The sequence below is a fragment of the Bos indicus genome, chromosome 18 (genome assembly GCF_029378745.1).
Source record: "Bos indicus isolate NIAB-ARS_2022 breed Sahiwal x Tharparkar chromosome 18, NIAB-ARS_B.indTharparkar_mat_pri_1.0, whole genome shotgun sequence".
NCBI lineage: Eukaryota > Metazoa > Chordata > Mammalia > Artiodactyla > Bovidae > Bos > Bos indicus.
In genome coordinates this window covers 24,229,355-24,256,971 of record NC_091777.1, presented here as the reverse complement: position 1 = coordinate 24,256,971, position 27,617 = coordinate 24,229,355, and the positions used below count along the sequence as shown (strand labels likewise).

General features: G+C 43.1%; 1 long non-coding RNA gene across 1 annotated transcript; it reads right to left on the bottom strand.

The window, feature by feature from the left end:
- Positions 1-3,015: 3,015 nt before the first annotated feature.
- LOC109572955 (uncharacterized) lies at positions 3,016-27,617 on the bottom strand. Its single transcript, XR_002182880.2, has 3 exons — positions 27,451-27,617; positions 26,920-27,028; positions 3,016-5,614 (listed from the first exon to the last, which is right to left on the bottom strand). It is a non-coding gene; the product is annotated as an uncharacterized lncRNA (long non-coding RNA).

Here is a 27,617-nt window from a genome sequence, read left to right as displayed (position 1 = left end):
TGTGACCCCATGGACTGTAGCCCACCAGGCTCCTCTGCCCATGGGATTCTTCAGGCAAGAATATTGGAATGGGTTGTTACGACCTTCTCTAGGGGATCTTCCTGACCTAGAGATCTAACTGGCATCTCTTATATCTCCTGCATGGGCAGGTGGGTTCTTTACCACTATCACCACCTGGAAAGCCCACATCCTTGCATGACTGTAGGAAAAAACATATCTTTGACTATATGGACCTTTGTTGGCAAAGTGATGTCTCTGCTTTTAAATATGCTGTCTAGGTTTGTCGTAGCTTTCCTTCCAAGGAGCAGGTGTTTTTTAATTTCATAGCTACAGTGTACCATCACAGTGATTTTGGAGCCCCCCCAAAAATCTGTCACTGCTTCTACTTTTTCTCCTTTTATTTGCCATGAAGTGATAGGATCAGATGCATTGATTATAGATGATCTTATTTACAAAGCAGAAATAGAGACACAGGTGTAGAGAACAAATAGCAGGGGGGAAGGGGAGAAGGGATGAATTGGGAGGTTGGGATTAACATATATACACTGTTGACACTATGTATAAAATAGATAACTAATGAGAACCTACTGTATAGCAACAGGGAACTTGGTGCTCTGTGGTGACCTAATTGGGAAGGAAATCCAAAAAAGAAGGTGTATATATATATATATATATATATAAAATTATTAATTAATTATCATTAATATTAATATAGTTGTGTTAATTATCTATTAATACATATATAATTATACATATTAATATATGTCCATGGATATATATATGTAGCTGGTTCACTTTGCTGTACAGTAGAAACTAACACAACATTGTAAAGCAATTATACTCCAATAAAAATGATAAAAAAAGACTGGGTACTTGATTTACTACATTCCTTTCCAACTCCTGCAGAAATGCAGAAGCTTCTGTCCAGCCTCGGTGTCTGTGAAAGTAGGAGGAGCAGAGCCCCCCGCTGACCAGTGAAGTCAACTCCCTATTTTAACCATTCTGAGATGCTTGTTTTTGCAGCGTTGATCCAACCCTCCTGACTGATATTCATACTTTATTCACTTTTCTAGCTCCTGGACCCAGGATAATACCTGACATATTATGGGCCCTCAATAATTATTGCCAGATTAATAAATGAACGAAGACAGAGTCATGACCTTCCAAAGGGAGCAGTTGTCATGTAGATCGACTAAGTAGGAAGGAGGTGAGAGTGGAAATAGAGATAATGCTGAGGATGAGTTGGCTGTAGAAGTAGATGGTCTCATTCCCGAACTGGAATGCTGGTATCTGTCCAATCCTGTCTCCTTGACAGGTTTAAAATTTAAAATATAACTCTTCGGATGCTGACTTTAGCAGTGCCTTGGTAGTTAAAAATTTAAAAGGCAGAAAAAAGAATTAATAATTGTATGCTGAGATAAAAATAAGACAGATGAATCAGCAGGTGTTGAGTAATCCACTTGCCTCCCCCGTTTCTTCTTTCTCATGGCTTAATTGATTATTTTAAAAATTGAATCTGTTTACAAAATTATATTAGTTTCAGGTGTACAGCTTAGTGATTCAGTGTTTTTACAGATTCTACTCCATTAAAATGTATTGCATGACAATGCCATGATTCTCAGTGCTGTACAGTGTAGCCTTGTAATTTATCTATTTTATACACAGTAGTTTGCATTTTTTAATCCCATTCTCTTACTTTGCCCCTCCCCCTTCCCTCTTTCCACCGGTAACCACTAGTTTGTTTCCTTTATCACGAGTCTCTTTCTGTTTTGCATATATATATGTTTGTTTTATTTGTTAGATTCTATGTGTAAGTGATATAATACTGTATTTGTCTCTTTCTGCCTTATTTCACTAAGCATGATATTCTCTAGATTTATCCATCTTAGGGCTTCATTGATTTATTTTTGTAGTTTTTATTTAGTTATTTTTGGCTGCCTTGGGGCTCTGTCACTGTGTGTGGGCTTCCTCTAGTCGTGGTGTGTGGGGGCCACTCTCTAGCCGTGGTGCTCAGGCTTCTCATTGCGGTGGCTTCTCTTGTTGCGAGCAGGGGCTCTAGGCACATGGCTTCAGTAGTTGTGGCTCCTGGGCTCTAGAGCATGGCTTCAGTAGTTGTGGTACTCGGGTTTAGTTGCTCTGAGGCATGTGGGATCTTCCCAGACTAGGGATAGAACCAGTGTCCCCTGCATTGGCAGGCGGACTCATAACCACTGGACCATCAGGGAAGCCCTCAGGGCTTAATTTAGATGGTGCCCATTGCTCTTATCTATGGTGAGTAGTGACTGGGTGTCAGCTCCTGGGTTAGGTAACAGATACAGTTAGGTAACACATACAGTGTGGTCTGTTCTCTTAGACACTCACAGTTGCACACAGGGAGGAAGACCCAGGGTAAGCGCTGTCGCCCTCAGGCCCAAGGTGCATGGGGAGACCCCACCCAGCACCTACTGGAAGTAGCTACACCTTTTGCTCTAAAATCCTTGGAACTTTGATTCCTTACTTTCCCCAAGTCTTTTAAATTGCTCTTCCATCCTTGACCAGCACAGAAGCTTTTTTTGGAGGAAGGGAAGGCAAGTCGTATTCTTATTTGCAAGATGGGAAAGCAGAGGCAGGGAGTAAGACATGCAGTCAAGGTCAATGTCAGACCTGAGGTGGGGACTTTGAGGTCAGGATTTCTAGAGTCCAAGGACACCAACCCCTCATTCCTATGCAAAGAAACCAGTCTGAGTGATAAGAGCAGACTCTGCATGGTTTTAATACCTCTAGACCACATTTTTGCCCTTTGTCTTACATCCCTGGATATGTTCCAGTGTCTCGTGGTTTATAGGCTGTGGGAACTTGAATAGAATTTGTATCCTACTGTTGTGTGAAAACTGTATAACTCTTAATTATGTTGAATGGGTTCATGGTGCTTTTCAGATCTACTGTATCCTACTTTTCTATATATTCATTCTATTAATTTTTGAGGGTTTGATATTGAAACTTTGACAAAAAAATCTTAATTTATCTACTTAAAAATAATTGTAATATATATTATTTATTTTAAGCCAGAAAGAAAAACACCAATACAGTATACTAACACATATATATGGAATTTAGAAAGATGGTAACAATAACCCTGTGTACGAGACAGCAAAAGAGACACTGATGTATAAATCAGTCTTATGGACTCTGTGAGAGAGGGAGAGGGTGGGGAGATTTGGGAGAATGGCATTGAAACATGTATAATATCATGTATGAAACGAGTCGCCAGTCCAGGTTCGATGCACGATACTGGATGCTTGGGGCTGGTGCACTGGGACGACCCAGAGGGAGGGTATGGGGAGGGAGGAGGGAGGAGGGTTCAGGATGGGGAACAAGGTATACTTGTGGTGGATTCATTTCGATATTTGGCAAAACTAATACAATATTGTAAAGTTTAAAAATAAAATAAAAAAAAATAATTGTAATATATAGTGGAACTATATGCAACTTTGTGCTATATTTTCCAAGCCTCTTGTAAATGTGTTTTCATACTTTCATAATTTAAAAAAAAAAAAAGGAAAGAAACAAGCCTGGCACAGACCAATGGCTTCCTTCAGGTCACACGGTGAACCAGTATAAAAATTAAGACTGAATCTGATTCTCTGGGTCCGCAAGATTCCAGGGTGTGTCTGGCTAAGCCACACAGCCTTTTTAAAAAACCAGGTTCATGTTGATTGGTTTTGCTTCAAATCAAAACCAATTAGATACAAGAGTCAGAAACATTAGGCAGACGACTGCCTTCTCAAGACGCTTCAAAACCCTGCTCACCCTAACACGTGTGGATGAAACAGACCTGATTCTGGCCCGCATGCTGAGCAGACGTCCTAACAGCCTGGCACGCCGGTTGCACAGAATCAATGTTGTCAGTGTTTGTGCAAGCGTCTCTTAACGCCAGAAGCCGAGGAGGCAGGTAGATAAATTTGCAGTGGCGGGGGGAAGGAAAGCAAGCCTACCAGGTATCTGTTACTCAGAGAGAGATGAAAGAGAAATCAGCAGGCCTTTTTCAAAGCTGAAAAACAGCTCGCATCACGCGGATGGCCAGCCAGCTGGGCGACAGGAATTTCTTCCACTGTGGTTGACCAACTGGACCAGGGAACCTTCTCTGGGCTGCTTGTGTTAATAGGTTGTTAATGATTGATGCAGGGGCCTTTTATGTCACCCAATGAAAGGCAGAAACAAGGGGCCTGACTTTGGAGTTGATGACTAGACCAGCACTTGTTCTGTGCAAAGGCAGAATTTTGAAACATTTATGTTGGCTGAGCTTGAACTGGGCTACACAACAGCTCGTTGGAGGAATGAAACGATCTTGTCTGGTGTTCGCCTTCCTTTGTTCTTTCACTCAGACATTAAAAATACAGCAGGCTAAAAGGAGAAAATAAATTTCAAAGATCCTGCTAGGTGTCAGGCGCAAAGAGGAGGCGAGATGTGGGGCGAGTTTGCTAAACAGATAAAGCAAGTGAATAGGGTGTGGAGTAGATTCTTTGGATACGGAGACTTAACTCTGTCCTGGCTCCTTATAGCCCCCTTGGGGTATTTCTTAAGCATGGATCCAGTGGGCTCAGCAGTCAAGAATCCATCTGCGAGGCAGGGGACTTGGGTTCAATCCCTGGGTCAAGAAGATACCCCGGAGAAGGAAATGACAACCCATTATATTCTTGCCTGGGAAATCCCATGGACAGAGACGCTTGGTGGACCCGACCCAGGAAATCGGGTTGCAAAAAGTCGAACACGACTTAGCAACTTAACAACAACAACAAGCGCACCTGCCACCCCATTTCCTGGGTTAGGTTTTTTTACAGAGCATTCTAGTGTGCTTTAGTGAAATAGCTATTTTCTGTGTTCTTGGCTCTGGGCATGGTGTGGCTTGGATACTCAAAAACAATAAACTTACTTATTGATGTATAGTATAAATACAGAAAAGTTTTCTGGAAATCACAAATGTGCACTTTCTATATATATGTGTTCACTAGTTGAATACACCCATGTAACCCCCGGTTGCATCAATAAACAGAACATTAGTTTGGACACATTGTCTCCAAAGAACCAAAATGATTTTTTTGGAACTCTCTTCCCATTGCAGATCAGATTTTCATATATTTGATAAATACCTAGGGTGATCATATAGTTTATCTTCCTAACTGGGAAAACTTTGGGAGCGAAAACGTACCATGGGCATAAACTGGAATTGTCCTGGCTACTGTAAATAGTGCTGCAATGAACATTGGGGTACACGTGTCTTTTGAGCAAGGAGGCTCAAGAGTGAGGGGATATCTGTATAATTATGACTGATTCACCTTGTTGGATGGCAGAGACCAAGACGACATTATAAGGCAATTTTCCTCCAATTGAAAAACAAGCAACAATAAAATGGAATTGTCCCAGGAAGTGAGAAATGTGCGTTCACTGTATCTCTCACAATGGTACACGCTAATCGAGCACTGTGTTCTTGAGTCTCTACTTGGTACTGCAGTGCTCCATCCTCTTTCTGCCCTTCTTTCCCCGCTCTGTGATCCAGGAAGTAGACTCTTGTGTACTGCATCTCTGCGTCTCATTGCCCTTTGGCTTCAGCCAATGGGAAGGCCAGCAGGAAATCCTAAGTTGGAAGAGAGAGAAAGAGTATTTTTTCCCTCCCTTTACTGGCTCTGCATCTCTGGCTATGTCTTCCCCCTTCCATGGTTACAGCTCCTGCCGGGGTGGCCCTCGTCCAAGCCCCAGATGCTCTGGCCTCTAGTAGCACAGTTTCCTCCTCTTGTCTTTCAGCTCTAAGAGATGGAACAGTTTTTCTCTGCTGCTAGTCTTTAGGTGTCTCAGTATCCCACCATGGCCCCCACACCTGCCCACAGCTATGAGTAATTCCTTCATCACGGCTTTCTTGTTGGAACCTTCCCAAGTGAATTCTGTTTCTTACCCGGATTCTGACTTATACAACTGCTTGCTGTGAGCCACCACTAATCCACATCAGTTTAGGATGCCTTTACAATAGTCCAGAAAGTAGTGGCCATTGTTGTCCCCATTTCTTAACAAGGAAACTGAGAACGGAGATTTAAAATCATTTACCGAGACATACAGGTAGAAAGTTGTGGAACTGAGTCTTACAGGAGTGGCTGGAATCTAGAGATAATGGTATGGGTCTTGCTCAGAATGGCCTTCAAATTGATGACTTTGAGGCCTCTGATCACATCCTGTAATGACCAGGGAGCTCCCAGCAGTTCAGTGCAAAGCCCAAAATTCAGAGAAGAGACTCAGATAAGAAAAAGACTCAGACTGGTTTTCATTAGACAGATAAAGCATCGACTATCTACATTCTTGTCTTTTTAAGCTATTGCTTTAATATTGTAAAGCAGTAAGGTCACCTGAACTGCAGCATGGGCACCTCCTGGCAATTTGTTAAAAATGCAAAATTCCGGGCCCCACCCTAGACCTACTGGATTGGATAATCTGTAGTGGGGCCCAGCAACCTGTATTTTAAGAAACTCCCCTCCCCCCCCAGCCCCTGGGAGATTCTGATGCCCTGGCCTTTGAGGTCCTTAGCTTCCTGCCTGAAGCTTGGCACTGTCTGGCTATCAGAGTTCCTTGGAATTTCCCAAATTCTTTCTTTGTCTGATGGGATTGAGAATAAATGAGAAGATGACATGAAAACCCCAGAACCCCTGTCTTCCTGCTTCCCCTGTAGACTTCATCTCTATTTGTGCAGCTGTTGAAATCGCTGAAGCAGTTGTTCATGAATATTTCAGGGCCTCTGACAAATCCCAAGTCTGATTACCAGAACACAGAGGGAGGAACCCCAGAAATGGCTGTTCTTACAGGCTGTTGCAATAGAGCTAGTTATTTATTCACTGAATCCTGGCAGGGCCCCCAAATCTGGAAGGAGGAGTCCTTGGTCAACACAGGGCCCATGTCTGATGAGGGGTAGAGGTTATGGCTGACCTTCTCTGAGAAGTTGCTAGAGTAATAGTGATGAGGACATTCTCAACACTGTGATTTAAGTGGGGCTCCATTACTTGGTGATAAGTAACAGAAACTGAATTAAAGGAGAAACAAAAGAAGTCTATTAGAAGATATATCAGTTAGGGTTCAGTCTAAGAAACAGAACCAGTAGAAAATATAATTAAGAGGTTTATTGCAAGGAATTGGCTGACTAGGCAAGTCCTAAATCTGTATGATAGGCTCTCAGGAAGGCAGGCTGGAACTCTCAGGCATGGGCTAGAGATGTGGTCCACAGGCAGAATTTCTTCTCTTCTAGAAAGCCTCTATCCTGTTCTTCAAGTCATTTGTCTGATTGAATTAGTTATGCCCAGATTATCTAGAATAATCTCCCTATGGAAAGTCAACTGATTAGGGACCTTAATCACATCTACAAAATTCTTGCATTGTAGCACTGGCATTAGTATTGATTAAGTAACTGGAGACTATAGCCTGGCCACATGGACACATAAAACTGACCATCAGAGAAAAGCATGGAGTTGTTCTAAGAATAAAGGAAAAGCCACACTAAAAGAATCAAGGACTCTTCTAAAATCCAGGTAGCATGGAATGCTTCTTCAGGGAACCATATTAAGGAGAACTGTTCCAAATAGTTTTGACCTCATATGATTTCTCTCCCAGTCATGATTCTTGGATTAATGTGATATCTTCAATTCAGTTTCCTCATTCACTCCATACATTTGCTCTCTCTCACAGGGAGGACACTGGGTACCAACGATATTGATGTACTGACTCATTTGCCCTTTCCTACAATATACACCAAATTGTTCGGATTTACCACACAGATACTCCTATGGATAAAAGATGCTTTAAATAAAGTTCAAGATTTCTTTATACTTTTTTTGTTCTTAGACTACATCCCACTATATGTTAACTGTTGGAATATTATGTTCAAAAGTTCTACAAGTACTTTTGTGTGGGTGTGTGGTTATATTATCATTGTGATAGGTAGTTTAGTTAATTCATTTCTGTTTGATTTCAGTGTTAGGGTTTACTTTCCAGACACTTTAAAATTTAACTCTGTTCTTTTAAAATAGTCACAAGGTTCAAACGTCAGAACCTTATTTAAAAGGGTGTATTCACTAAATTCTTCCCTTCCTTCTCTTTTGCCCTTTTCCAGCCCATCATGATAGGAAACCATTTTCATTCATTTCTGGTTTATCTTTTCTCAGTTTCTTTTTACAAAAATACAATATATATAAAAATACTATGTTCAAATTTACTATTTTGTAATATATATTTTAATATAATATGTTAAATATGTACAATATATAATATATATAAATTAATATATAATATTTTAATATGTAATACATATTCAAATACACTATTTTTGTAATATATATTACAAAATACTATATATATATTAATTTCCATTTTCTCATGTTTCTTGCACAAAAGTTATCATATTATATACATTAATTTTTTAAAAAATGTGGTAAAAAATACATACACAAAACTTTCCATCTTAGCTATCTTAAGTGTATATAGTTCAGTACTTTAAATTATATTCACATTGATATGCAATGAAACTTTTTCATCTTACCAAACTAAAACTCTATATCCATTCATTTCCCTCTCCTTTCAGCCCTTCAGTTCAGTTCAGTCACTCAGTCATGTCCGACTCTTTGTGACCCCATGAATTGCAGCACGCCGGGCCTCCCTGTCCATCACCAACTCCCAGAGTTTACTCAAACTTATGTCCATCAAGTCGGTGATGCCATCCAACCATCTCATTCTCCATCATCCCCTTCTCCTCCTGCCCCCAGTCCCTCTCAGCATCAGAGTCTTTTCCAATGAGTCAACTCTTTGCATGAGGTGGCCAAAGTACTGGAGTTTCAGCTTTAGCATCATTCCTTCCAAAGAAATCCCAGGGCTGATCTCCTTTAGAATGGACTGGTTGGATCTCCTTGCAGTCCAAGGGACTCTCAAGAGTCTTCTCCAACACCACAGTTCAAAAGCATCAATTCTTCGGCACTTAGCTTTCTTCACAGTCCAACTCTCACATCCAAACATGACCACTGGAAAAACCATAGCCTTGACTAGACGGACCTTTGCTGGCAAAGTAATGTCTCTGCTTTTGACTATGCTATCTAGGTTGGTCATAACTTTCCTTCCAAGGAGTAAGCGTCTTTTAATTTCATGGCTGCAATCACCATCTGCAGTGATTTTGGAGCCCAAAAAAAGTCTAACACTGTTTCCACTGTTTCCCCATCTATTTCCCATGAAGTGATGGGACCAGATGCCATGATCTTCGTTTTCTGAATGTTGAGCTTTAAGCCAACTTTTTCACTCTCCTCTTTCACTTTCATCAAGAGGCTTTTGAGTTCCTCTTCACTTTCAGCCATAAGGGTGGTGCCATCTGCATATCTGAGGTTATTGATATTTCTCCCAGCAATCTTGATTCCAGCTTGTGCTTCTTCCAGCCCAGCGTTTCTCATGATGTACTCTGCATATAAGTTAAATAAGCAGGGTGACAACATACAGCCTTAACGTACTCCTTTTCCTATTTGGAACCAGTCTGTTGTTCCAGGTCCAGTTCTAACTGTTGCTTCCTGACCTGCATATAGGTTTCTCAAGAGGCAGGTCAGGTGGTCTGGTATTCCCATCTCTTTCAGAATTTTCCCCAGTTTATTGTGATCCACACAGTCAAAGGCTTTGGCATAGTCAATAAAGCAGAAATAGATGTTTTAGCCCTTGGCAACCGCCATATTAGTCGTTTCTATAAAACAGACCAGCAGTCCTATTGAGCCAAAGGAGGGGAGACCAGTGAAGGTGATTGGCTTTCAGCATCTCAGTTGTCACAGCAACAGGCAGAGTGGAAATACTATCATTATGGTGCAGATGAAGAAAAAGAGGCTTTGGGCACTAGTAGGGGAATGAGACCCAAAAAAAGGAAATAAATGAAAAAAAAAATGGCCAGTGGTCGTAAAACCCATGAGAAGAGATAAAACGGACTGAGAGGGGAATTGGGGGAGAATCTAAGGAGGTGACTGTTCAAAAGAAAGAAAAGAGCTAACAAAGAGGAGAATGGAATGGGAGTGATCAGATGGGGTGGTGGGAACAGCATGTTCAAAGGCCCCGAGGCAGGAACATGTGGGCTATGCTAGAGAAAACCCAGTGAGAGAGTGTGGGTTTTACTCTAAGCAGCTCCCTCTGTTCATCTCATGCATATGCATGTGTGATGTTAACTCCACTTCAGCTGTTTTGTTCTTTGGAGTAGAATGTGGAGCCATTTCTTAATTGCTCTATATTTAGCTTTGTTTAAAAATCTATAATTTAAAAACCACCAAGGGCTGGGCTGGTAATTCAGCTTCCATGGTCCATTTACTCGTTGGCTTTTGCTTCTGAGCCAGCCCACCAAGGTGACAGCGTGTGCCAATCACGATGGAAGTATTTGTTAGCAGAACATCTGCTCCCTGAGAGCTGGTCCAGATCTAGTTGCCAAACCCCAGAACTAATCTCAGGACCCCTTAGTTTAGTTTCCTGAAAAGGAGGGCTGGAGAGGGACAGCAGAACAGCTGGGGCCTAGTGCAAGGGGTGGGAATCATCATCACATGTCCAGGATCAATTCATGTCTGGGTTGTGTTACTTATTTTTTATTTTTTTGGCCTTGCCAGTGACATGTGGAATCTTAATTCCCTGTTGTTTAGTTGCTCAGTCGTGTCCGACTCTGCGACCCCGTGGATTGTAACCTGCCAGGCTCCTCTCTCCATAGGATTGTCCAGGCAAGAATACTGGAAGGGGTAGCCGTTCCCTTCTTCAGGAGATCTTCTGGATCCAGGGGTCGAACCCAGATCTCCTGCATTGCAAGCGGATTCTTTTACTGTCTGAGCCACCAAGGAAGCCTCATAGTTTTATTGTCTACATTTATATAATGGCGAGTAAATAAGAGCCTACTTTAGTGTGACTGAAGTTCTGAGCTCCACAAGAAAGATGTTAGCATTGAACAGGTGATACATAATGTATTAAAAAGCAATTATTTTTTTCTTTCCTTCTGATGGCTGGTAGCTTGCCTGTTTCCCCTTAAATGTATCTATTTCCTACACGATAGCTCTCAAAAAATAATAATAAAGCTGGCCTTTTTAAATAAGAACACTGATTATGGAGGATGCTTTGTCAGGTTCGCAGGGGCTGCAAAGTGTGTAGAAAGGTTATGCTGGTCAACATGATGCAAGGTGGGTGGTTATTTATTCACATAAGACTCTCCCAGAACAATCCAGAAAGAGAAGCCTCAAAGACACACTTGAAAGGTGACGGTAAGAGTGGAATGCATCAGCCAACCTGCGAGGGACACCATCACCCTGTCTCCCTAATTATGGGCCTGTTGCAAGTCTGAAGAGAGAGTTCTCTGTATAAAACACTCGAATACAGATCAACGCTGGAGCCTGTGACACCCCCCTTCTCTTCCCCCACACTGCCTGATCGAGATGCTTCTGTACTTCAGCAGAACCTGGAGGCGGGAATGACACTTCACATCACTAATGAACCTGTAGCCGGGCATCTCAGACTCTCATCTCCTCTGCCTGCTTTGCCCCAGTCCCTGTCCAGCCAGCTTGGGGACAGTGGAGTAGTTACTGCTGTGCTGAGTGACAGGCTTTTGGCCTCCAATCAGCCAACCAATGATTTGAAACAGAAAAAGGTAGTCTTGAGATTTGAATCCAGGACTTGCTACCTCCAAAGCCCATGTTCTTCCCACTAAGAAAATCCCATGGGCTTCCAATGGTTTAGGAAAAACAAGATATGTTAGTAGCCTGGCATTCAAGGTCTCAGTTTCCCTGACCCTTCTTATATCGGCCAGCATCTCAAATCTGGCATGGACAGCCTCTGCACTTATCATTTCCAGAATGCTCTTTGAACTACCTTGCAAATACTCTGTATCTGGAATCCTTGCCCTTCATCTCTCCTCCCTTATGCTGCTCATAGCTTAACATAAGCTCTGGGAAGCCTGTTCTCTCTTCTTCATTGTGAGGTATACAACCTGGTCCTGTGCTTGACCGTCTGCTTATCTGAATCACTCCATCCCCAAACATCACAGAGCAAGCACATTTATAGCAATATCCCATTCTCCCTATAGTTCTTGATCAACACTTGGCCTAGAAGAAGTGGGTGGGTTCTAGCCCCAGTTTTTATTATTTGTAAACTCCATGATTTTCATTGGAAGGACTGATGCTGAAGCTGAAGTTGCAATACTTTGACCACCTGATGTGAAGAGCCAGCTTACTGGAAAAGACCTTGGTGCTGGAAAAGATTGAGGCCAGGAGGAGAAGGGGACATCAAAGCATGGGATGGTTGGATGGCATCACTGACTGAATGAACGTGAGTGTGAGCAAACTCAGGGAGATGGTGAAGGACAGGGAGGCCTGGTGTGTTGCAGTCCATGGGGTCACAAAGAGTTGGATGCAACTGAGTGACTAAACAATAAAACTCGGTGATGTTTGGCAAGTGATAATTACTTTTCAGCCTCACTTTTCTTATTTTTATGGAATTAACAATCCATGGTCTATCAACAGAGTTCTTAGAAGTGGGGACAATAAGATAAGAAATTGGAAACCACATTTTAAACTTGTCAAGTAAGTGTATTATTATAAATATTACATGTTTTGCATTTTCCTCCGTCACATTTTGCCCAGCAAACGTTCCTGTGAAAAGGAGGTCAGAGAAAGTATTTTCCCAATTTTTATAGATGGGAAAACAGGAACCTACGAAGGCTTAAGGAAGAGGAAGCAGAAATTGAAACTGATCCCTGAGAGGGTCTTTAACTTCTTGACTTCTGGCCTTTTTGTTAGATCACAGGTTTCTTTAAGAGCCCTCCTGTTCTTATTCTCAGGGAAATAACACTTTTAATAACACAAACTTGGAAAGCTTTTAGTGAGTGTGTACTTTGCACCAGAAAGACATTCAAAGGTTTGGACTGGCTCAGGGAGCCTTCGTTAGTCAGTTTCAGTCTGAGAAATTGAGCTGCAGTAAGAGGTTGGGGAGGAGCCAGGAACGGTCCGTGGTCTGCTGCACCACTGACCAGCCAGGTGACGTTGGGCATGTTGGTTACCTGCTTTTTATATCGGGTTCCTCATCTGTTAAAGAGCATCTCTGAAATCTTACTTATAAACTGCTCAGAGCAATGGCTCAACTACTACTGTTGTTTATTTGCACAACAAATATTTGGTAAATGCCTACAGGGTACTAGACATTGTTTTAGGCACTGGGCATATGGCGGTCATCAGAACAAAGTCCCTGCCTTCACCGGGCTTCTAGTCACAATGGCAGGCAAAAAAAAGAGAAAAAAAATCAATGAATATAAGATTTTTAAGTCATTAGTTAGCTTCTCTTACTGTCATTTTTATAGATTATTACATTTTTCATTTGATTTTATTGGCAGAGAATGTGAACATTTACTGGGTCATTGATTCTAGACTTCTAAAGACTCATCCTGATTTTATATCAGTGTTTCATTGCTGATTACTCACTGGAAAATAGCCACCCAAGAGACAATTCTACTCTAGCCTGGAACTATTATAAAACCGGTTTAGGTCTGTGATACTAAATGGTATAAGCTCAGGGTTTGCTGAAATTAGGGCTTACTAACTTAAATTACTGCTGAGGTCAGGTGAGTCACATACAAAGGGGCAGCTGGCAGGAATTGAGACCGAGAGACTGCTGCCGTGAGGAGGAGTGGACACAATGTAGCTGGATCTTCTGATTTTGAGATGGGGCAATTCAGAGATTTTTCTGTGAACTTTCCTTATTTTTATTTAGTGGCAACACACTCACCTTTAAGATGAAACCCTTGAGTTGGGCCAAGTGTGGATTAAACAAAATCCTGGAGGTCAAGTTCAGCCCAAGAACTACCAGTTTGCAAAGATCTTTGATTTACATCATTGTGTATGATTTTCAACTTTGTCCTAAACCACCTGGCCTTTTGAAGACACTGCAATTTCCTTCCTTTTGTCAGCCTCTTTCCCCAGGGTTATCTATGGCAGCCATCCCCATAAATAGATTTTCTGTGCCAGACCATTGCACCACCAGAGAGCCTGGTGAGCTTGGGTAGTGGAATCCTCTCCATGGCAGCCTGGTTTTTAGCAGGTCTTAGAGTCCATCTGTGGAGAAGGTGATGGCACCCCACTCTAGTACTCTTGCCTGGAAAATCCCATGGATGGAGGAGCCTGGTGGGCTGCAGTCCATGGGGTCACGAAGAGTCGGACACGACTGAGCGACTTCACTTTCACTTTTCACTTTCATGCATTGGAGAAGGAAATGGTAACCCACTCCAGTGTTCTTGCCTGGAGAATCCCAGGGACGGGGGAGTCTGGTGGGCTGCCGTCTATGGGGTTGCACAGAGTCGGACACGACTGAAGTGACTTAGCAGCAGCAGCAGCAGCAGAGTCCATCTGGGGCTTCCCAGGTGGCACTAGTGGTAAAGAACTCGCCTGTCAATGCAGGAGACATAAGAGCCGCAGGTTCGATCCCTGGGTCGGAAAGATACTCCAGGGGAGGGCTTGGCAACTCACTCCAGTATTCTTGCCTGGAGAAGCCCATGGACAGAGGAGCCTGGTGGGCTACAGTCCATGGGGTTGCAAAGAGTTGGACACGACAGAGGTGACTTAGCACAGCACAGAGTCCATCTGAGTGTTGGGGAAAGAACCCAGCCCTGCTTTCCCAACTTTAATAATCACTGACTCTGTACTTTCCATCTTTCTGGTGATGTTTGTTTTCTTTGCATATTAATATTTCCCACAGAAGAATGCTTAGATCCAAGAGGGAGCAAGCATGGGGCATGTATACAGACACATTCATGGTCCTTCTGGCCTAATACAGATGAAACCAAACCCCTGGGGCTCCTCTGCTTACCCCAGACATCCAGGAGACTTTAGCTCTTTGTTTTCCAAAGATTACAGGATTAAAGTTACTGGTCACCCAGTCCCAGGATATAATCAGCCGCATAGCTGAGCTGGGCTTAATTCTGTGCCAATGGTGAGTGACTGGCAGAGAATTTGGGGACAGGCCTCTATAGGAGTGTAAGTGAGTCTTTATTCCTGTGGTCTCAGAGCTGGGGAAGGCAACTCTGAATCATAACAAGCTTTTCAAGGCTTTGGACTCTGGCCTTGGTTAAATGGAATTTGGAGGTGATGAGTTGGAATTTTGACATGTGTTTTGAAGCAGCCATTTCAGCAAACCCACAAAACACCCTCAACTTCTATGGGAGCGGTTCTGAAAGTTTGAGTGTGCATCAAAATTACCTGGAGGGCTTGGAAACACAGGTTTCTGGCTCCTCTTCCAGCTTTTGATTCAAAAGGTCTAGGATAGAACCCCAAAACTTGCATTTCTGGCCAATATCGAGGTGATGCTAAGGGTGTTGGCGCAGAGATCACACTTGGAGAACCAGGACTCTAAGGAATCGGCAAACAGGTGTCTAAACAATCAGGAAATCCTTCCTTCCTCACATTCCTGCTGGTCTGTCTCCCTGTTTAGAGGCTGCCAGTACTAGTGGAAATCGAGTCGAAAAATCTGGGTTCCAGCTCTGACACTGTGTTATTAGTTCTGTAGCCTTGGGCAAGACATTTACCTTCTCTGAATCTGTTTTCCCACCTGGAAACTGAAAATAGTAATTCCAGCCATGCTTTCTTCACAGGGGTGTTGGGGAGATGCCAATGACCTTGGGGGTGCCTGTGCTCAAGACCCTTCATGCAGGCGTGAGGGACTCTTGCTGACAGAGTGGGACCTTTGGGATTATTAGTTTTACAGTCCGTCCTTGCTTTCACTCTGGGGAGTCCTCAGTTGTGAGACTATTTTAAAGTGAAGGACCTTCCAAATTTAAAATGTTGTTTTCATGAAGAATGAATCCTTTCTGAGAGAAAACACTGTGACTTCTTTTCTCTTCAAGAACGCCTTCCAACCTGAGATGGGTCCTCTTAGTGGAATGGACGAAACCCTCAAAATACCAGCATCTTATGGATGTTCTAAACAGACAGTGTTCCTGTTCATGTTGGCGGTTCGTTTTAAAGATTAGTAAGGAAGTGTTAGTCGCTCAGTTGTCTCTGACTCTTTGCAACCCCATGGACTGCAGCGGACAGGCTCCTCTGTCCATGGGATTCTCCAGGCAAGAATACTGGAATGGGTTGCCATTTCATTCTCCAGGGGATCTTCCCAACCCAGGGATTGAATCTGCATCTCCTGTATTGCAGGCAGATTCTTTACTGTCTACGCCATCAGGGAAGCCCCAAAGCCATATCCGGTGAGAATGGGATATGGGATATGCAGAAACCAATGCAATATTGTAAAGCAATTATCCTCCAATTAAAAAAACGAAAAAGGATTGCTGACTTGAAAAATAATTTAGAAACAAGGAAGAGCTTAAACAGGCCAAGATAATAAGTGGATCAATCTTAATATGCTGAAGAGCAGCATGGGGTCTTTTCAAAATGGCTGGGATGTGCCTTGCCCAGAACAATCTCAAGACTTTTTCCCCAGCCCAGTGGATAGGAACTCTCCCACAATCCACTCTTGATTTCTCTCCTGATGATAAACAAATGTCTTTCACTTGGCCCAGCCCACATTCATACTGGGCAAAACAAGAATGTTTTCTCTTATATTGCCCAGGCTTTTTTTTTTTTTTTTTTGCAATATCAAACCTAAATCCTGTGCCGAGTTTGCAGTTAACTGTCTGGCCATCATGTGACAAGGGCTACAAAGGATAATAGTCCAGATGAAGAGGGCAACCTGGGGCTGAGAGATAAGATGAACATCCCACCTTCCCTGCTCCTTAGCATGAAATCCCAGCATCTTCCAAAGAAAGACTAGAGAGAGCTTGTGATGCTGTTTTAAGCTTTCATCTAGTTTGTTCCTTAACTGGCCAATAGTGTGTGCCTATGGGCCATCCAAAAGAAATCTAGAGCCAACTGGATTATAGGTTTAATGTTACCCCTCAGCCCTCTGCTGTGAAGTGGGCAATTTCATTAAAGCAAAGAGGGAAAGAATGTGAGATGACCCCTGCTCTGTGCCCCGCTGCCTCACCAGTCCCACATCTATGTTAGCTGCTCCTTGAATCAAGGATTAGTGGGGTAGGGACTTCCCTGGTGGTCCAGTGGTTAGGACTTCCAATGCAGTGGGTGCAGATTTGGTCCCTGGTTGGAGAGCTAAGATTCCATCTGCCTCGTGGCCAAAAAAAAAAAAAAAAAAGCAAAAGCAATATTGTGACAAATTCAGTAAAGACATTAAAAATGGTCCACATTAAAAAAAAAAAAAGATTAGTGGTGTGATATTCTGCATTCAAGTGAGCCCAAGCTCAACTTCCATCGAAGTTGAGGCAGAAAGGACGGAGTTGGAAAAATGAAATCATGGCATATTCTAGTCAAAATAATGTTTAAGGACCATCAGGTCCAACTTCCTTATTTTACAGATGGGGAAACTGAGGTCTACAAGTGGGAAAGGACATGTCCAAGTCACCTGGGTTCTAGTAAAGGAATTACAGAACTAAAAGTCGAAGTTGGAATGGCTTTGCTGCTGCTGCTGCTTAGTCGCTTCAGTCGTGTCCGAGTCTGTGCGACCCCAGAGACGGCAGCCCACCAGGCTCCCCCGTCCCTGGGATTCTCCAGGCAAGAACACTGGAGTGGGCTTTAAGGTCATCCAAATTCCCAGGTGGCGCTAGTGATAAGGAATCCACCTGTCAATGCAGGAGACATGAGAGATGTGGGTTTGATCCCTGGGTTGGGAAGATCCCTTGGAGGAGGGCATGGCAATTCACTCCAGTATTTTTGCCTGGAAAATCCCATGGACAAAGGAGCCTGGTGGACTAGAGTCCATAGGGTCGACAGAGTCGGACACGACTGAAGCGACTAAGCACAGCAAACACACAACCTATCTACCCCTTCAGTGAGTACTCATCAGGAGACAGAATTCCCCTCTGCTGCTGGAATACCTTCTGTGACAGAGAACTCACTGCTTTCAGGGCCAGCTCATTACTTTCTCCCATAGCTGGGAGCATTAGAAAATCAGTGTTTTCTTTCTGTATTCCTGTGGCTTCTTATTTTTATCCTTGGGGACATGAGATTAAATCCAAGTCTTTACTTTAATTCCCATTCCTGTGGATATTTGAGGTCATCTGTCATGTTTTCTATAAATTTTTTTTTTTTTTTTTTGCCTACAACAAGCATCTCTTTATGCCTCCTGTGATTCACTGTGCAGGCTTCTCACCACCCAAACACTCTGCCCACATTTACCTGAATCCCTTTTGAATGTATGATGCCTCAAACTGAATGCAATCTTCCCGTGTCTAATTTGTTCTAAAGACTTAGTATCTATTAATTCATCCTAAGATCATATAGCCTGGAGGACGGCATGCCACCCCACTCCAGTATGCTTGCCTAGAGAATCCCATGGACACAGAGGAGCCTGGCGGGCAACAGTCCATGGGGTCGCACAGAGTGAGACACAACTGAAGTGACTTTGCATGCACACATGCAAGATCATATTGATTGCATTCAGAATAAACCATTCAGGATTCCTTTGGTTGTAAATGATGAAAATTAAATTCTAACTAGCTGCAGTAAAAGTGGGAATTTAATAGAGATGAATGGCTCCAGGGGCTCAAGCAACATTTGTCTGAGGTAGGTATCTCTGTATTTTCTCAGCTTTGCAATTGTTGGCTCCACGGCTAGGAAAGATAAGTGCCTACCATGCTCTCTTAGTCCATTTGGGCTGTTATAACAAAATGCCACAGGCCAGGCAGTTCATAAACAAGTTCTCACAGTTCTGAAGGCTCTAAGTCCTTCATCGGAGTGCCAGCATGCTTGGGGAGGGGATCTCTTCCAGGTCACAGACTTCCCATTGTGTCCTCATATGGTGGAAGGGGCTAGGGACCTCTCAGGAGCCTCTTTATAGAATGTTAATCCCATTCACGAGGGCTCCACCCTCATGGCTTAAACATCTCCCAAAGGCCCCACCTCCTAATACCACCATCTGTCGGGGTTTGGACTCCAGCATAGGAATTTTGGGAGAACACATTCAGACCACAGCATAGACCAGGTTTAAATGTTCAAAGCTCCTGGTACGTGGGAATAAAAGAGAGTGGGCCTCTGTATTAGTCTGCAAGAGCTGCCGTCACAAAGTCCCACAAACGGAGTGGCTTAAACAACAGAAATTGTTTCCCAGTGCTGAAGACTAGAAGTCTGAGATCAAAATGTCGCCAGGGTTGGTTTTTCTTCTCAGAGCTGTGATAAGAATCTACTCCATGCCTCTCCCCTAGCTTCTGCTGGTTTGCTGAAAGTATTTGGTGCTCTCTGGCTTTGTAAAAGCATCACCCCAACCTCTTCATCTTTACATGGCCCTCTCCTATGTGTGAGCCTGTGTCTGAATTTCCTCTTTTTATAAAGATGCTCATCACAGTGTATTAGGAGTCCCACCGATTCCAGTAAGACTTCATTGTAACTAATCACATCTGCAATGATCCTATGGCCCAATAACATCAGATTGTCAGGTATTTAGAGTTAGGACTTCACCATACATATTTTGGAGAAGGAACACAGTTCAAACCATAACAGCCTCTTTCACAATAATACTGCCAAGAACACCCAAGGCTGCATTTTGTGGGTTCTAGTGAGCCACACACCCATCCCTGAACTGATTAATCACAGTAATGCTGGGACCGAGACACGTCTTCTCCTGGAGCCCCTGGTAAAGTCAACAACCCAAACCACAGGGACTGGGAGTAGGGGAAGGGAGGGTCTCAAGGAAAATGAAGGTGCCCATAGAAGAGGCAGTAATGGGTGTTGCACACACAAAACCTAGACATTTACTACTCAAGGGCAACTGAGCAAATCAGAACCCCGGGTCCAGCACCTGGGCAACAGCTGAGGCTATAGCAATACGCCACTCCAAGAACGCACTTGACTCCCTTTAAAAAGAAATGGTGTGTGTGTTGTCATGAATCAATCCGGAAAGTTGGGCTGCCAAATATTTCAGTTCTTACGAGGCCTCACAGAAGCCACTTCGGCTCTTGGTAGTTTGGTGTTTTGCATTCATTTCTTTTCATATCGGAAGATTAAAACAATAGCTTCTGGTTATCATCCCACATATTATTGATTAAAATCCTTGCCCGAAGACCTTCCATCTCACTTTTCAGCGTGGCATGATTTACTTTTCTTTTTACTCCCTGTAACAGATGATTAATGCTGATCTCTGGAGTCCCGGTGAGATGAAGCTGGGTGTCAGGTACGATTTGTCAGCTTGGAAGTATAGATTATTTTATGTTTCTCGAACTTTGTGGCCAAGGGAACACAGCTCTTGATGGTTAAATCCATCCACACTTTCCCCCTGGGCTATGAAATGCCAGAAACATTAAATAGCCCACTTAATACATAACCTCATTCTGTATGCTTGACTATTTTGTTTTTAATTTTTCTTCCCTTTCCCGGCTGCTCACATGAAATGGGATCAAAGAAAAAAATTATCCTCACTGGATTTTGTTAAAATATTAATAGGTTAGGGTTGACTGGCTAAATTGAATATCTTTGCTGATCTCACTTGCATGTTTAACTTGTGCTTAGGAAAATATGTTTCCTAGGTGATAACCTTTTATGTACCAGCCTGACTTCATTGAAATGCATAGAGATAAAAATATGTCACGCTCAGCGGCTGTGCTATTCTTGTGTGGCACTGTGATTATTCAGATGGTAATTGACCCCCACCTGTAGACAGCTCCGATTCTGTAGTCAATCATTTCATTTGATGTTAAAATATGTGAAAGTACAATTATATAATTTACATTACAAATCATGCTGAATGCCAGGGGTCTCTGAACCGCTGACAAACGCAAAGAAATCGGGGTTGGGGGAGAGGCCTCTGGTCAATAAATGAAGTGAATTACACCAGGCGAAGGGTTCACTTTTCTTATTTGTGTCCATAACAAGAGCTTTTGTGCATGTGTCATTGAAAGAGTAGCTATGGCCTTCTTTCTGAAACCGTAAATGGCAACGTTTCAGATGCCTTTCTGAGGATGTCTCCCCTTTCTCTGGCAAAGAATCACTCCTCCCATTAGTTAGAGAAGTGAGGGCTTGTCCAGGCCAGAAGGGAAAGCAGAGAATCTAATAAAGGGAAGAGGGCGTCAGGTCTGGGAGGTTGCAGTGCCTACTTGATGCCAAACCCAACACAGATGTGAGTGGTAGATGTGAATTACGCTTGCCCATTTCCAAACTTCAGATCTCGACCATCAAACGTGAAGCGTACTAATATTATTGAGTCAGTTATTGTTTATCTAATATTCAATATGTTCTTTCATATTGGGACAAGTGTTTTAGATACATTATCTAGACAACCCTCCCAACTCCATCATATGACTTGGGTCTGCAATCAGTCTCCTTTTCAGATGAAGAGGGATTACCGGGCTTGCCCAGGGCCATTTAGATAGAAAGTCAAAAGTGAGTGGTGGCAGAGCCTGGGCTGGTGACCACCCTCCTCTTCTGGATCGGGCATCAAATATTTATGGTGGCCATGCAGAACAGGAAAGGGGCATAGGACACAATTTCTGCCTCAGTGGAGCTTTTGGGAAAGAAGGTGGGTTGGGGTGGGAGTGGGCACCCTTGGTAAGGGTGGTCCAGATAGAGAACTCACCAGTGAGAAGGGTCCGATGGAGATGGACTAGGCACTGATGCACAGGGGAGGGCAGTCTCCAGTCCTGCTTCCGCTATCATAGGTCAGGGGAGGCGGCATGATTATGTCTTCGGTGAATGCGTAATATTTCCTGCATGGAGCCATCCAAAGGCACACTCTTGCTCTTCCTTCTACCACGTTCCAAGGCAGCTGGGCTGAGGGGTCCCCGGGGCCTCTAGCTTCCAGAGTGGGTGCATACTGGTCCGTTGCACAGAAGCGAAAAAGCTTCACTGCCCGCAAAGTGATTTTGGCCACCGAGAGCTGGGTTGGTTTCTGATGTGGACACCTGATCCTTGAAATGTGCTGGGAATCCTGCCCTATTGGCTACAAACAGCAGGTCTGCTGGCAGCGCCTCTCACAGGGGTGGGAGCCAGCCATATCTCCCAGCAGCCCTCGGGAAGAACACATCCCAGACGACATCACCTGGAGCAGATGCTGGTCATCAGACATCAATCGCTTCCATGGTGTTTATATTCCACCCTCCTATCTCTTAGTCACTTAGCATAATCATTGAGAGCCTAGCCTGGAGATAGATGCCTGGGTTCCAATCCTGGCTCTGTCATCTGCTGGCTGGGAGCCCTGCATATGTTAACTTCTGTTTGCCTCCGTTTCCCTATCTATAAATGAAGTGAAAAACAGTACCCGCCTTATAGAGTTGTTCTGAGTTAAAATGCCAAGCACTTAGAACAATGCCTGATACATAGTAAGAGAATACGTGCGTTCATGCTAAGTCGCTTCAGCAGTGTCTGACTCTTTGCAACCCCATGGACTGTAGCCCGCCAGGCTTCTCTGTCCATGGCAAGAATACTGGAGTGGGTTGCCATGCCCGCCTCCAGGGAATCTTCCTGACCCAGGGATTGAACCCAAGTGTCCTGCATCTCCTGCACTGGCAGAAGGATTTTTTATCACTAGCGTCACTTGGGAACTCCAAATGTTAAATAAAATTTCTTTTGTTCTTAAATAAGGATTATCTTTTTTGCCTGACTGTATATGTGAGCTAAATATATTTCTAATAAACTTAAAACATACACATAACTACAAAATATTATTTTAGAATCTGTTTATGGACTCCCAGTGGTCTGGGCACTGTACTTTGTGAATCCCCGAAGAGTAAGTTCAAAACCCTGGGTCTGGCATTTTAAGTCCCACCCAGAATTGTCCCCCACTCACCTTTGTATCACTGTCTTCCCTAACAACTTAATATATACCTTGTGCTCTGTTGGTTTTTATACTTAAACAGCACAAAGTCATTTCATTATTTTATCAAGACGCAATATAGCTTAATGGTTAAGCACTCAGCTCTGGTGTAAATGACAGGTTTGAATGTCAGCTCTGGGCCATCTTTACTGAGTAATATCCATTACTCATCCTGTGCCCCAGCTTATACATCTGTAAAATAGGAATATAAATAGGCTCTACCTCCTTAGAGAGATTCAGAGAATTAAATGAGTTAATTCAAGAAAGTACTTAGTACAGGGCGTGGCTAAAGTGAGTGCTCTTGAAATGTGAGCTAAGCTGGTTGTTGGTATTTTGGTCCCATTTTAATGTTACATAGGGGTCCTTAAGCCTGCACAATGAATGGCCCAAAGAATGAAGCATGGACTTCTTTACCCAGGCTCTGGGGCAAGTATTTGAGGAGTTTGAGGCCCTTTCTCCCCAACTGAAAACTGCTCAGCTGGGGGTGGGAGGAGCTGACCTGGGAATGAGCCCACCATTCCTCTATTCAATCAGAAACCCCAGCAACAGAAATCACCCACTTGGTGAACGAGCCAGACATCCTGGCCAGGGAAAATTTCCCAGGCACTTTCTGGTGGCTCATTTTGAAAGTGAATTGAGACATTATTTTTAATTAAAGTGGCAATTTGCCCTCGTGAGTATTCCGTCCCTTGATGCGCAAATGGTGGCCTCTGTTTTGTCCCCTCCTTGCCTTCTCTTTCTCCTTTTAATTTCAAGCCCATCAGAAGGCCAGTTTACTAAATTAGTTTTAATGGAAATTTAGCCAACACAAATAATAATGAAATGTAAAATTATTCCTTAGCTAATGAACAGCCAGTGGCTTTGGGGTTAATCGTTTGCTTCTGGTGTCAGCTTATTTATATTGAAATAGAATTGTAATAGGATTCCAAGCTAAAACTGTTTCATCTTCTTGATCATCACTTACCTTAGGGTTTATTCTTTATCATTTGTCATTGTTTAGTAATCGGTCTCACTTTGGACCTACTTGTGAATTAATTAATTACCTAGTTAAACTTGGGTGATATTTTTTTCTTTAAAAGAAATCGTCTTGTTTTACCTTAGCAATATGTTTTTATTCCAAAGCTCTCCATACACACGGAAACATCTTCTTCATTGATTTTTACATCAACTGATCATCTTGACCAGCCAGGAATCAAGGGGTTCTCCCTTTATCAGCTATGGCTGATCCCCTCAGTGTCCTCCAGACAGAGCTCTAGAAATTAATTTCTAGAAATTAATTTTCCTTCTCTAGGACTCAGTGATCCCAATTAAAAAGGTGAGATTTGATCACTAGATCAATGCTTTTTAAACCTGTGGAGGTTATTCTAAAGTTACTGCTATGGGATATTGATGCCCTGGGGATCAGGTACTTACTTGGAAGAGAACTATTCATTCAAGTTCTCTCTTTTAAAGACAGATTTTCCTAAGTGAGTTTTTATTTGGAAAAACTGAGAGGGAGGTGAGGATTACACTATCTAAATAAAAAAAAAAAGTTTAGACTAGGGATCGGGTTTAGGGAAATCACTTAAGCTCTTGAAGTATAACCGAAGCACAGGCAACAAAAGAAAAAAATAGAAAAATTGGACCATCAAGCTTAAATATTTCTATGCATCAAGACACCATCAACAGAGTGACGCAGCAGCCTATGGAATAGGGCTGCAGATAATATATCTGATAAAGGATTTTTTATTTGAGTAAAATTGCTTCACAATGTAGTGTTAGTTTCTGCTGTACAACGAAGCAAATCAGTCATATGTAAAGATGTATATCTCCCTCTTGGACCTCCCTCCCACCCACACCCTATCCCACCCAACTAGGTCATCAGAGAGCATTGGCTGAACTTCCTGTGCTTTATAGCAGGTTCCCACTAGCTATCTACTTTACACATTGTAATGTGTGCGTATGTATATGTGTATATATACATACGCTGCTGCTAAGTCGCTTCAGTCATGTCTGACTCTGTGCGACCCCATAGACGGCAGCCCACCAGGCTCCCCCGTCCCTGGGATTCTCCAGGCAAGAACACTGGAGTGGGTTGCCATTTCCTTCTCCAATGCATGAAAGTGAAAAGTGAAAGTGAAGTTGCTCAGTTGTGTCTGACTCTAGCGACCCCATGGACTGCAACCCACCAGGCTCCTCCGTCCGTGGGATTTTCCAGGCAAGAGTACTGGAGTGGGGTGCATTGCCTTCTCCATATATATATGCTACTCTACCAATTTGTCCCACCCTCTCCTTCCCCATGTAGCCATGTCCATTCTCTACTTGATAAGGGATTAATATCCAGAATATACAAAGAATTCTCAAAACTCAACAACAAAAAATGAACATCGATTCAAAAATGGACAAAAAAACTTGAATAGATATTTCTCCAAAGCAGATATACAGCTGGTCAAAGAAGCACATGCAAAGATCCTCACCATCCCTAATTGCTGGGGAAATATAAACCCAAACTACAGTGAGATGCCACTTCACACCTACCTACCTGGCTCTCAGGATGACTATGAAGATTAAATGACACAACACGCGGAAAGTGTTTAGCACAGTGATACTTCAATAAATTATTAACATATCAATTAGTTCTCCTGACACATATTGAGCACCTGCTGTGTGCCAAGTAAGGCATGAGGTGCTTTATGAAATACGGACCATGATATAACAATGACTTTGCAAGAGGGTTGAGAAAAAAGTTAAATGGTGCTAAAAACTTTAAATGTTTAAGTTGGTTTCTGATGACAGGTATTTGTATCAGGCTGTTCTTCATATTTCCTCATTTAGAAAAGCAAAATATTAAAAACAAAGCAAACAGAACAACCTTAGTTTTCAATCTTTAAGGCTGTCTTGTTTCTAAAATGCCTGGATGTGAAGTTAGCACCTGCCATTCTGGATGAGGCCAGCTCCCGTTATACCATCTGGAATTCACTAGAAGGTCAAATCAAGATACTTTACCCAGGCCCTTCCTGCAAAACAGAATTAGGTTAGACTATCCCAGCAGAAGTCTGGACCAGCTCAGCAAAGCTGCCAAGTGTTATGAGTTGTAATGCCACAACCTGAAGGCATCTTTGGTTCTGGTTCACCCATTGCATCCTCTAGCTGGGCACTCTGAGACCAAGAAAGAGGAAGAGGCCCTGCATCACTCAGGCCTTCGGGCATGGAAGGGGGTGCGCATGGGACATTCAAATTGTCTGTTGGTCTGTCTTGTACTATCTGCTACTGAGCATATATTTCCCTGTGGGGCCTCTGCCTCCCCCATCACCTGACCTTCCACCCAAGCCTTGTTACAGCTTACTTTTCCTTAGTGCTGTTCCTTATAACTGTTAAAAATGGTTAAAGAAGACCATGTGGGTGATACAAACTTGAATACTCCACAAAGCGGGCATTTTCTGTCCCCAAGGGTCCAGAAAACTGCAGAATGGGGTGGAGGCGTGGAGCTTTCATTGGGTAAAGAATAAGGAACAATGAAGGGACAGAAAATGGATAAGGAACTAGTAAGTAAGTATAGAGCCCAGAGCTGGCGTCTGGGGACTGGCTGACTGGACAGCCTGCGTTTCAGGAGAGTCATTTACAGGAACACGGAAGTTGTCTGAGTTTCGGTTTGCTGACCTTGCACCCTGGGCAGGAGAAGCTCCACACTGAGTCTAGGAAGTTATTTTAACACAAGCCTTGCTCTTTCAGCATCACACTGAAGGGTGACCTGTTTGCAGCACCGTGGTAGATGGGTTGGAAGACTTTCTCAGACTGGGGATCTGTGATTTCTCAAGTGGCCCCAGGCAGGGAGCCTCTGCCTTCTCCCACAATCCACTGCTTCAAACATGGCAGTCCCTGAGTCTGTCAACACCTGTGGAACTGGATGGTCCAAAGATGCTCAAGTGAGTTAACCAAACTTACCAGGTTCAGGATTCCCTGCTGTCCAAAAGTATGACATTTTTCATGAAAACTTTCCTAAGCTGAAATAGTGTCAAGTGAAGAAACAATACTCCGTGACACATCTTGCCAACAGATGCATAAAATCAATTGAGATAAAGTACAGATACTCACAGATGTAGTTCAAAGCCATGGTGGCCTGATGCTGTGATGCTGAGTGTGCTGCCTGAGAAGGAGCCTGGTGGAACCACTCTCACTGTTCCAGGTGTCTCCATACTGGCTTCTGCAAAACAAACACTGTACATTATTTTCCCATTTTTGCCTTTTTTTCCTAAAGGCAAAAACTCTCTTTGGATTTCTTTCAGTTAGTGAAACAGGTACTAACGTAGGTCTTTCCTAAAAGCGAGGAGGTGTTAAGCAAACTTTCAAATAGTGGGGGATACCTGTACTCAGGACCCCTGAACCTGCTTTCATAAAGGGTGGAATCCCTGAGCCCTTCCTTTGGGAATTCCAATTCAGTGTATTCCAAATGGAAACTGGGAATCTGAATGTTTAACAGCATCCAGGTGATGTTAGGATTTATCCAGTTAAGTCATTATTTCCTGCCTTTCCTTCCTCCATGAGCTTGCAGATAAGAAAATCGAGTCTCAGAGATAAGAAATAATATTTTCAAGTGTGGAAAAAAGAGTTCTAGAGGCTACCTACCTTTTTAAAAATAATTCATCTTTGTCCTCAAAAGCCTGGAGGAGGAAGACCCTAAAAGGATAACCGTTCCTTTGTTGTTCACAACCTTGACCGTGGGGCAGCTCTTTCTCGTCTCACCTTCAGGATAATCATTGTCATCTTCCTTTGGCAATGACTTCAGAGTCACC